The 10,512-nt window shown below is 44.2% G+C and overlaps 1 protein-coding gene across 4 annotated transcripts in view; it reads right to left on the minus strand.

Moving 5' to 3' along the window:
- The window catches only part of LOC106820723 (coronin-2B-like), a 53,040-nt gene extending 46,946 nt beyond the window's left edge, over nucleotides 1–6,094 (minus strand). For all 4 annotated transcript variants that reach the window (XM_014825238.1, XM_014825236.1, XM_014825231.1 and 1 more), the window contains exon 1: nucleotides 6,012–6,094. The gene's annotated coding sequence lies outside the window, so the exon portion shown is untranslated. The remainder of the gene's footprint in view (nucleotides 1–6,011) is intronic.
- Nucleotides 6,095–10,512: the final 4,418 nt, after the last annotated feature.

A 10,512-nucleotide genomic window follows, 5' to 3' on the forward strand; every position in this document is an offset into this window, starting at 1 on the left:
TGAAATCTGGCAGAGAGATAGCGCTACGCTAAATGATCGCCATTTTGGTTTTTCGATTATCGTGCAAATAAAAGTAATATATTCAGTCAATTACTGTAACGAAGAATCTAAAACAAATATTACACGTAGGTATGAGTAGGTACGGTAGGTAGGTAAGGTAGGTAAATCTTAACAAAATCGAATGAATCTAGATGGCGCATTTCCATTTTTGCCAAAAGTGGGGTCGGCTCGAAAGTATGGTTTACTGGCATGCTCCAAAATAGGACGTTCAAATCTCTCGCCATAGGAGTAAACAACTGTATGCAATTTTGAAATATGTGTCGGTCAACGGTCTTGAGTTATCGTTGACCGTAGGCAGACACTGAAATGCATAGTGAAATTTCCAAAATCTACCTAATTTGCATAATTTTACAAAAATATCAAAACCCCTGTGACATGTTTTGGGACCATCGTTATTCATTCACATACCAAAAATGAGCAAAATCCGTTGAACCTGAACTGACTTATGGCCATTTCCATATTTGCCAAAAAGTGGGCGTGGCTCAAAAGTAGGTCAACTGGCTTGCCCTAAAATAGGACGTTTACACCTCTCCCATAGGAGTAACAATTGTATGCAATTTAAAACATGTGGGTCAAACGGTTCTCAAGTTATCGTTGACCATAGCCATATGTTGACGGACGGACGGACGACGGACAATGCCCCATGGCAATAGCCCATCTTGACGACGTCAAGGTGAGCTAAAAATTAAAATACTATGGCAGTGTGCACACTAGGTGTCAGATTGGCTTGGCACCATACACTTGAGCCTACTAGTGGTGACTGACACCTCTTCAACTTCCTAACTATACACTTTTACGGCTAATAGTAGTTATATGATAGAGTGTGGCCAGATAGTGTAGTACATTTAAAGGGATACTACATGCAAGAATTTTAGGGTATATTATCAGGACGCGGTTCCACAGTCGTGGATTAACTTTAACCCTGAGTTAAGACTAAATCTGAGTTAAACATCCATAACTCTGAGTTAGTAAACATCCGAGTTAAATTTGGGTTTCATAAACATGGATTAAATCCTGAGTTAAGTAACTCAGCAGTTAAATGTTTTAACTCAGAGTTAGTATCCCAGAATTCCACGTAGTTAGAACAGATGAACACGATAGACGCATGACAGACGCATAGACGATAGACGGATGATTGACGCACGAACATAGTAGAAGTACGGATGCCTGGATCAGCGTTGGTACGCCATCAATGGCCGACCAATGTGCACCAAACGTAAACAAACACCTAGTTCCAGCGCAGCGGCGGGATCGACACGGGGCAGTACTAGATAAACTAATTAGGCTCTAAATACTACGTACCCTAGAGCCTAAAACTAACCTTGTAGAAAACAAGTCTAATAGATGTATACGCGCGAAGACTATCTATAACTAACGAATGCATAGATCGAGAATGAACATTGATTTTTTAACCCCCGAGGTATATAGTTAATCCAGGGTTCGAACCAGGTTAAATTTTAACTCTGAGTTAGGCAGATTTACCAGAGTTAAAAGTTAATCCACTGACTGTGAAACGGAATTTAACTCTGAGTTAAGGAATGTGGAACGAGGTCCGGAGTCTATCAATATATTATTATCAGCTTTCATTTTTAAAGGGGGGGGGGGGGCGCTCGCGCTCCACGCGCACCCAAATTGGCCAGCGTGTGCGCAATCATCGCGCCTCATAAAAGTGTTGAAATCCGCGCACCAAAAGTAGCATGTGTATTATGTTGAAATAGCGGCTCCATAGAGTGGTCTCAATTGTAGGGGGTAGCAAAAAGTGTTAGGCAATACACAACAATTGCTGCTGGGTGTTTAAAGTAACTGAACGTTATGGAGAGGTACACGGTCTGGCTTATACCTCTGGCTTTATATATTATATATAAATACAAAACTAAACAGCCACAGCAATCCAAATACAGGTACCCTTATACGGGTAGCCACAAGTTTACTGCTCGTTTCTCACTATACCGTGGCGAGAGTGCTTTTGCTTGACGTTGAAACAGTCGAAGTGGCATGGCGTAATCACATACGTGGCTACTACGTACAAGGTAATTCGGCTAGTTTGTTGCAATGGATTTGTCGATATATTTTATGCGTGAAATAGTGCAGTGACATGGGTTAGATATCTCTAAGCGATGGAAATCAGAAAAAATAAAAAACAAGCTTTATTTTCTTACATCCCGATCAGCTCTTTTAGTAAGTCGTGTGCCTACTGGTTGGCGGTTGTTGCGAGGTGAAAAAGAATGTAATTACCTGACGAGCCATCTGAATAATGAAGGTGAGATGAATGATAAGTCAGTAGATTGACATGAACATCCAGTTTGTTTTGGATTGTCACTCTTAGACTGAGGATTGGTCATGATCCATCAATGCACACCCAATAGGCATGACTGGAGCAGCCCCTCAAGGAGCCTCTCCATGCATCCTTTTAAAGGTGTGATTTTTAGTGGAGCTCTCCATCATGGCTCTAAGGGTGTGATTTTTTAGTGGCAGTCTCCATCATGGCTGACTTAAGGGCTGTTGATTATCGAGGCGTGAAAAGACCCCCTATTGGTGTCCTAGGAGAGTCATTAGTAGGTCCTCCTGTACTTTTCATATCTGCAAGCCTGATTATCTATGTGAAGACTCCTGATATTATGATAAGTAGTGCTAAATAATAGTATATAACTTACAAAATTTCTATTAATCATGCAATTCACATTGGCTCATATAAACAAAAACAGTTGAGTTCTCGGGGGAAACATCTTTATGTTTTTTTGGCCGGCTGGGCAATTGATTTCCAACATAATTAAAACAAAGGGGCATCTATTTGTGTGTGATAATCCGCAGTGTTGATACATCGATTTAATCCACTTCTCTCTCCGTCTTCGTTATAGTCCCTAGGACTTTTGAAGACTAATATTTATGAGGTTACAACTTACCGTACACTCTTGTTTGTGTTATGCTACTAATAGTAACAGGAGTAAGATAATATAGGCCTATATTATCTTACTCCTGATAGTAATACTATGGACCTCTGTGTTTACATCTGACCAAAAATAACTCCGGTGCGATTTTTGCATTACTGCACCTTTGTTGACGTCTCGCGGTACCGCGAGAAAGTGCGAGACATGACAGCGAAAATCGACAAGAGAACACAAAATTGTAATCGTGCATGATTTTGTCTTTGCATGAGGTTCTAAGACATTTTATTGTTATTTCAAACAATTACTGTTACTCAAGCAACAACGGTAGGCATCATGAGAGTGAGAATAAACACTGAAAAACGCTAAAAAATACTCACAATGATCGCTTTAAAACAACAATATCCCTTTAAATGATTTATTACGAGATTCTTGCTCAGAAACATTTAATCAAAAAAAAAACATAGCGAAGTCTCACCTCACGGCGGATATATCACTGATTACACCAACTTGTAAAACACAAAGATTTTATGCAGTTATACTGTATAGCATAGAAAATTGGATATGAACACATCGTAACACACTGAAATTATATCGTGCCGGGACACTGTCAAAATGGGTAAACTTGTAAATTGTTGGTGACAAAATTGAACACAAATGCATTTGAGAGAGATGTATATGTCTCTGGCAGATAGATGGTGCTATTAGCCAGGGGTCGAAATTAGCGGTATCCCGATATCCGCGGGATAGTAGATTCTTGTGTTGGATACAAGATTTTATATCCAACTGCTTTTTTTGGATCCAATGCTTGGTATCCCGCCAGGATAGCAAAAAAAATCGGGATAGTGGTTGTTGAGTTATCAACTTTATACCGCAGTGCATCTGAGCGAGTGCGCGCGATCTGATCATAAATGTGATGTGTATACATTGTATCAAGCGAACCAGACAATGCGTCTGCAGTGTACTTGTCTGTGCATATCTGTGAATCTGTTTTCATGTTTTTATAGCTGCGTTCACACGAGATAGACGGCCTCGCTGGTTCCGTACTTATCTGGTGCTGAATTCGGCTGAAATACCGTGCTAAGACAACCCGGAGCGTTCACACGAGAATCGAGGCTTAGCTGGCTAGGTATAATATAGACTGGTACCCGGTCGACAGTTCCACACGCTACACTAACGTCGTGTAGCGAACGGGTACCAGTCTAGGTAAGCGCACTACAGTAAGAGGTCTCGAATTGCGTTCACACGACAGACAATACGCGGCCAGCGTGGTGCCGAATGTCTCAGCGCGGAATCACTTTCCGCGCCGAGTAAGCCACGTATTTCAGTACGGTACCGAGTAAGCCGCGTACAAGTCTTGAATATTTTTAGCGTGTGAACGCTCAGTACGGAACTGAAATCCGCTGCTGGCCGCTGCCATCAGCAGTTTATGTAAGCGGGCTATAGTACTAGAGATATATCGTACCGTACCCAGGGTACCCTCCGATAAAGCTCTAGTACTATAGCCCGCGTACAGTTGCCGCAGGCACAGGCCTGCAGTGCCTGCGGTAACTGTACGCGGGCTATAGTACTAGAGCTACCTCCGATACAGCTCTAGTACTATAGCCCGCGGATCGCTGCCGCAGGGCTATAGCACATTCTGCCATAGATGTAATCAATGCAAATGGTCCAACTGATGTGACCAAAAATTTATCCCCATACTTTCCACAACGTTACACCATGTATTTATCCATTTATTCCTAAAAGTGCGAGCACTACTTCAAAATTCCGTTTGAAATGCTGTGTGTGCACGCGTGACGTCACCCGAAATGTAGCTGCATCATAGCTGCCACAGTGTAGTTGCCATGTGTTTTGTGCCTATGATGCTACATTTCGGGTGACGTCACGCATGCTCACACAGCATTTCAAACGGAATTTGGATGTAGTGCTGGCACTTTTAGGAATAAATGGATAAATACAGAGTGTAACGTTGTGGAAAGTGTTAAAAAAGATAGGTGAGATGTCTATGTTGATAGATAAGTGTTAAAAAGCCCGATCATTTTGCGTTTTGGGGATAAATTTTTGGTCACATCAGTTGGACCATTTGCATGAATTACATCTATGGCAGAATGTGCTATAGCCCTGCGGCAGCGATCCGCGGGCTGTAGTACTAGAGCGGCCCAAGGATAGAGAACATGGGTCCCAATAATATACCATTTAATGTGCCTAATTATTCTCCTATTACCCTATTACTTCTATATTTCATACTCCTAACTCTAAACCCTAATCCTAACGTCCTGAAACCATAAACCATAACCATAAACCTATTATTATTGATGTAAATAGTATATTTATATTGATGTAACATGACATTGGTTTTATTGGGACCATGTTCTCATCCTTGAACCGTCATGCCCCTCGACTATCAAGTGCACGGGGTCGTTGTCCGTAACAGGTGACTACAGATATGGTTGGAAATACACTTATGACGTCCAGTATGGCGGCGCAGTGAATGGGGCGCCCCTAACCCTAACCCTAACGCCTACAATTCTAACCCTAAACCCTAACAACTGTTATTGTTAGGTTAGCGTGTAGGTCTTAGGGCTTAGGCGTTAGGAATTTAGGTTTAGGGTTAGGGTTAGGCGCCCCATAACTGCGCCGCCATACTGGAGCGTCATAAAGTGTATTTGCACCCGATATGTACCCGAGGCTAGTTTAGGTTGTTTAGATTATTCCAATCCTATTATGCTTTATCATTTTTACATGAGGTATGTTTAGGGTTTAGTGTTAAGGTTTTAGAGTTTAGGTTAGGGTTAGGGTTTAAGGGTTAGTGTTAGGGTGTAGCGGTAACGTTCTGTAGCTACAAGTCTGGTACGCACCTTTTGTGTATACATTACAATATGTACCTCGGGTACATATCTGTAGTACCTGTTACGACAACGACCCCTTGAGCCCTATCAGCGGCACTGGCAGTGGACAATCACGACGTCAACTACCGTATTTACGCTTTATTACAGTGCGCTAGAGGCAATGCCACTGCCAGTGCAGGCCGAAATATCTATTAGTATTAGCCATAAAATAATATACCTGTCGCAAGCACGTATCTTGTTTGCATTGTAAAAAACAACTACACACACATAAATTTCAAACCATTTCGATCGCACATTAACCTGTATGATACAGGCGGTTCCCGGTTCCGCTGTTCACTACACTTTACCGCCTTACCCCCATCTGCTTTCTTTCAGTGCCTCCGGCTGCGAAAGCAAGAAATGATTGCGGTCCCTAATTCAGAGAGCCCCGTAACGGCCAACAAGCCAATCAACGAGCAGGCTTTTGCCTGACGTCATCCCTTCACCAGTTATTTCAAGTTGCCTGATCTGATAACGAGGCTTGCGAAAACGCGCCAGGGTTGCAGCTCGCGTACAGGCCGGTAGATAGTTGTAGTGAAGGCCGAAACCATACCGCTGTGCATGTTTTGTTTGCTGCGCCATCTTTTGACAATAATTCGAGATAAGATGAAATAAAGTAGGTCCACTGATCTCTATATTAACTCTATTAAAAACTCTCTAATTAACTTTCTAATTAATTAGAGAGTATTTAGAGAGTTTTTACCTCTCTATTAAAAACTCTCTAACTTAATAAATTCTCTATATGATTTTATTATAGAGATCAGTGAGTAGGTCTCAGGGGAGAAATAGTGATCCGCTAGATGGCGCATTATTAGTGTTCTGGATAGGCAACCGGCAGTTAGATGCGATATGATATGACTACTAGGCACTTTAACAGAGAGCTGCGCCAACTCACAGAAATAGAATAGAAGAAGAATAGATCTATTCTATTTCTGTGCGCCAACTCAGGATTTGACTCCATGTTGTTTCCAAATGTATCCACCCGAGCTGCCGCGTTAAGTACGCGCTTATGGATACGCTGTTAGCTAAATGGTCCCGCTAGTAAATTAATTAGACTGAATCGTCGCCTTCAACCAAATTCAAAAAATTACAAGAGATTTATTAGCCTAAGACAGTTGTGTTCCTATGTTTGTACTAGTATTTTCGAGAAATGTAACTCAAGTCGTTCCCGCACCGATATGAGAGTCTTAAATTGCCTAAAGCACTATCTTAGACCCCGGCCGCCTATAGCCGTGCAGTATTCATTTGGAAACAACATGTCGTCACAACGCGACCGTGACCGACTAGTTTTCGACTCGTCATGGCGCAACTCTCTGTATAATAGGACTCTAGTTCTGGATATAGAAATCAGTTAACCCTAACTCTGCCCTAACCCCATAGAAATAGTATAGATAACTATGCCTAACCCTAACCTCTGATCTCTATAAATAACTTATATTATATATTATATTATTATATATAGTTTTATTATAGAGATCAGTTTATTATATATATTTATTTTTATATATATAATAGTTTTATTATAGACGATCAGTGACCGCTAACCCTAACCCTAATGCCTAACCTAACCATCGGCTCTGCCTAGTACCCTAACCCCTTTCCCTAATTTCGTAAATAAAACAAGAATCTCAAAATACACATAAAAAAATAAAATCATAATACGGAGAAGACAACAATTAGCCAATCAGGAGTCGCGCCCTAAAATGCGGATCGCTATCCTCTCCCCTGTCAAATGGGTGTTGCTATTGTAGTGGCCCTAGGGGTAGCCGCTACGAGCGTGGTGAATGCACTATTGATTTTTGCAAGGATTATTTCTTGTCGCCAGGCAAAGCGGGAGCTGTGTTGCGTGAGGCAGCCAGGAGATAAACAAACAGAGGCAAATAATCCACCACCACATGCAAGTTCTTGAGTATATCCTGAACGGTATTCTTTGATTCTCCGCCTACAGCACATCGTCGTACAACATTAAATATCGGTTTATGTCGGGCAAAGAAGGCCAAAGGGAAATGCTAGGTCGACAAGAGATTTAGAACTACCTGAAGTGCACAACGAGTCCGACGTCTCTATTGAAGGTCACGGAGTGAAAAAATAAAGGGGTAAACGGCACCGTGCTGCGTTGGCGTCGCAGCCGTTCTCCGGAGTCTCCCGTCTTCTCCTCCGTTTCCTCTGTCTTCCCTTCTTCTTATCCGTCCTTTCTTCGGTCTCCACTGCTTCTGTCTTCCCTTCTTCCTTTCTTCTACCTCTGTTTCTGTTTCTTTCTCTTCCTGTCTTCCCTCTTCTGCTTCTCTCTTCTTTCTTCGTTTCTTCATCCTTTGTCCTTCTTTTTCTATCGGCTCTCTTCTTCCTTCTATCTGCGTTTCTTCTTTCTTTCTTTCTTCTATCTTCTGTCTTCTGGTCTCCTCTCTTCTGTCTTCCCTCTTCTGTCTTCTGTCGTTCTTTCTTTCTTTCCTTCTTTCTTCTACGTTTCGCCCAAGGGGTGAAACTCGCACTCGTTTGTCTGGTTTCCCGTCGGACTGCCCTAGTTCTCCATATACTGGATTCAGGTGTTTCGCCCGTGATATGGCTCTAGGTCAGTGGCCTTCCCCACTATTGGGTCAGGCCGCTCCTCGAATCCTAAGGAGGTAAAGGGGGGTGTGTCCCCGTAAGCGGGTGCTGCCGAGTGATTCTACGGCGGTTTGCAGGTGTCCCCGCTGCAGCGGTTACCTGCCATACTCCTGGGAGGGTGCGTCCCGTACGGTGCTCCTCGTAATCCGGGGGGGGTGCGTCGCCGTAGCGGGTGCTCCCTCATAATCCTCGGGGGGCGTCAGTGCTCCTTGGCTTCTTCTAGTGGGGAAGTAATTATGGGCTATGGGGCCTTTCCAGTGCTCCTTGGTTCTCCTATTGATTCCTAGCTGGCTTTATGAGGCCGTCAGCCGTTCTCCTTGCGTCTCTCCTAAGTGACTCCATAGGCACAGGGCAAGTGCTTTGTGGCTTCTCGTTATTGATCCCTAGGGCTAGTGAGCAGTCCACACGTGCTCCTTTGTTCTCCATCGTGATCCCTAATAGCAAGGTCAGTGCTCCGTGGTTCTCCTCATAAGGCAAGGCCAGGGCTCGCCTTGGTCTCTCCAACGTGCTTCCTATAGCCGGCAAGGCAGGGGCTCTGCCTTGGTTCCCGAGTGCTCCTGGGTTCTCCTAGTGCGAGCGGCTGCCCAGGGCGTTCTGATTTCTACGCTTTTGCGGCCCGCCTTATATACTGACTGCCTGGTTGCTACCTGGTCACGTGCTTTTTCCCCTGTGTCCCTAGGTAATTACAGCAGGGGTATTCCAGCTGGCAAATCGCTTGTTTCGTTTATAGCCCGGTCTCCTCCGTGCTCGTACCTGCCGTTTGTTTACGACGCCGCGTGCCCGCATTTAGGCCGATCCACGTTGCTGCCCTGGCGGTCGAGTAACAATTTTCCATTTCATCATTCCTATTCTAATTATTGGTTTTACTTAATTTACTCAATTAATCGCGCTGCTTTTACCCTGGCATTTTATTATGGCTCGACTTTTCCCTTATTTTGAGTCTGTGGCGCATTGATCTCTTACAGTGGCAATTTTGGGTGTTAAACCCGGCTTGGTGTTTTACGATCCCAGGTGTTTCTAGTTACTTGTTCAGAAATGCGCCGTGCCCTGTTGTTCGCTGTTGTGGTTTGGAAATAAGAGTCTCTCCGGTGTAAAGCGAAATCTCTACCACTATCCGCCCGGGGCGTCGCGAGGAGGGTGCACGCAGACGTGGGGATGCAAGCACTAGTGTAGGATTTAGGGTTTATGGATCAGCGGTTGTAGGGTCAGGGTTACGGGTTTAGCATTAGGGTTAGGTTAAGGTTCAAAAGGGCGTTACGGGCTAGGGGTTTGTTGACATACATGGATATCTGTCCCCACAGTCGCCAACAGATGTAATTTTTGTGGAATGGACGCCCCTAGTAGGTGCGGGGGCGGAGCTACGGGCTTCACAGTACAGTAGTCCGCCACCTGAACCACACAGCAGAACGCCCGGTGAAAACAACCACGAATCACTGGCGCCCATGAGGGATTCACGTGCATACAACGATACCGAATGACCGTCACTTGGTTTGGGACCTGTTTTAATGAAGTTTTTTTTTTCACTGAAAATTTCGGTTTACCAATATGGGCTTACGAGGTCGCATACGTAGATAGCGCTTTCTGAGCTATAATTATGGCATTTATGTAAGATACATTATGCACTTGAGCGCAAAATAAACAATCAGTTTTACAGCTATTCTTATTGTGTTTTGGCTTTGCGATTTAGTTGAATAAAGATTAAGCCCGCCCTGGGCCAGGATTTTCCAGTGGAAACAGAAACAAAAGTCCAAGATTACTCATGCACCCCACGACCACACGCAAGGCCACGCAACACAGTGCACACACTAAACACGCAACAAGCAGTCACGCACACGCACTCGCCACACACAGACGACGACACTCACACGCACACCTTCGCATCCGCACACGCCACACGCACGCACACCACACAGCACACACACACGACACGCCACCACACCAGTGACACACTTCACGAGCGCACGAGGACGCACATCCGCACACACAAGGACACACAAACACGCACGCGCAGGCACAGACGCACGGCCACGCACGCACGGTAGCACGCACCGTCGCACACACAGTGACCACGCACC

Source organism: Priapulus caudatus, unplaced genomic scaffold, assembly GCF_000485595.1.
Source record: "Priapulus caudatus unplaced genomic scaffold, Priapulus_caudatus-5.0.1 Scaffold44, whole genome shotgun sequence".
Taxonomy (NCBI): domain Eukaryota; kingdom Metazoa; phylum Priapulida; class Priapulimorpha; order Priapulimorphida; family Priapulidae; genus Priapulus; species Priapulus caudatus.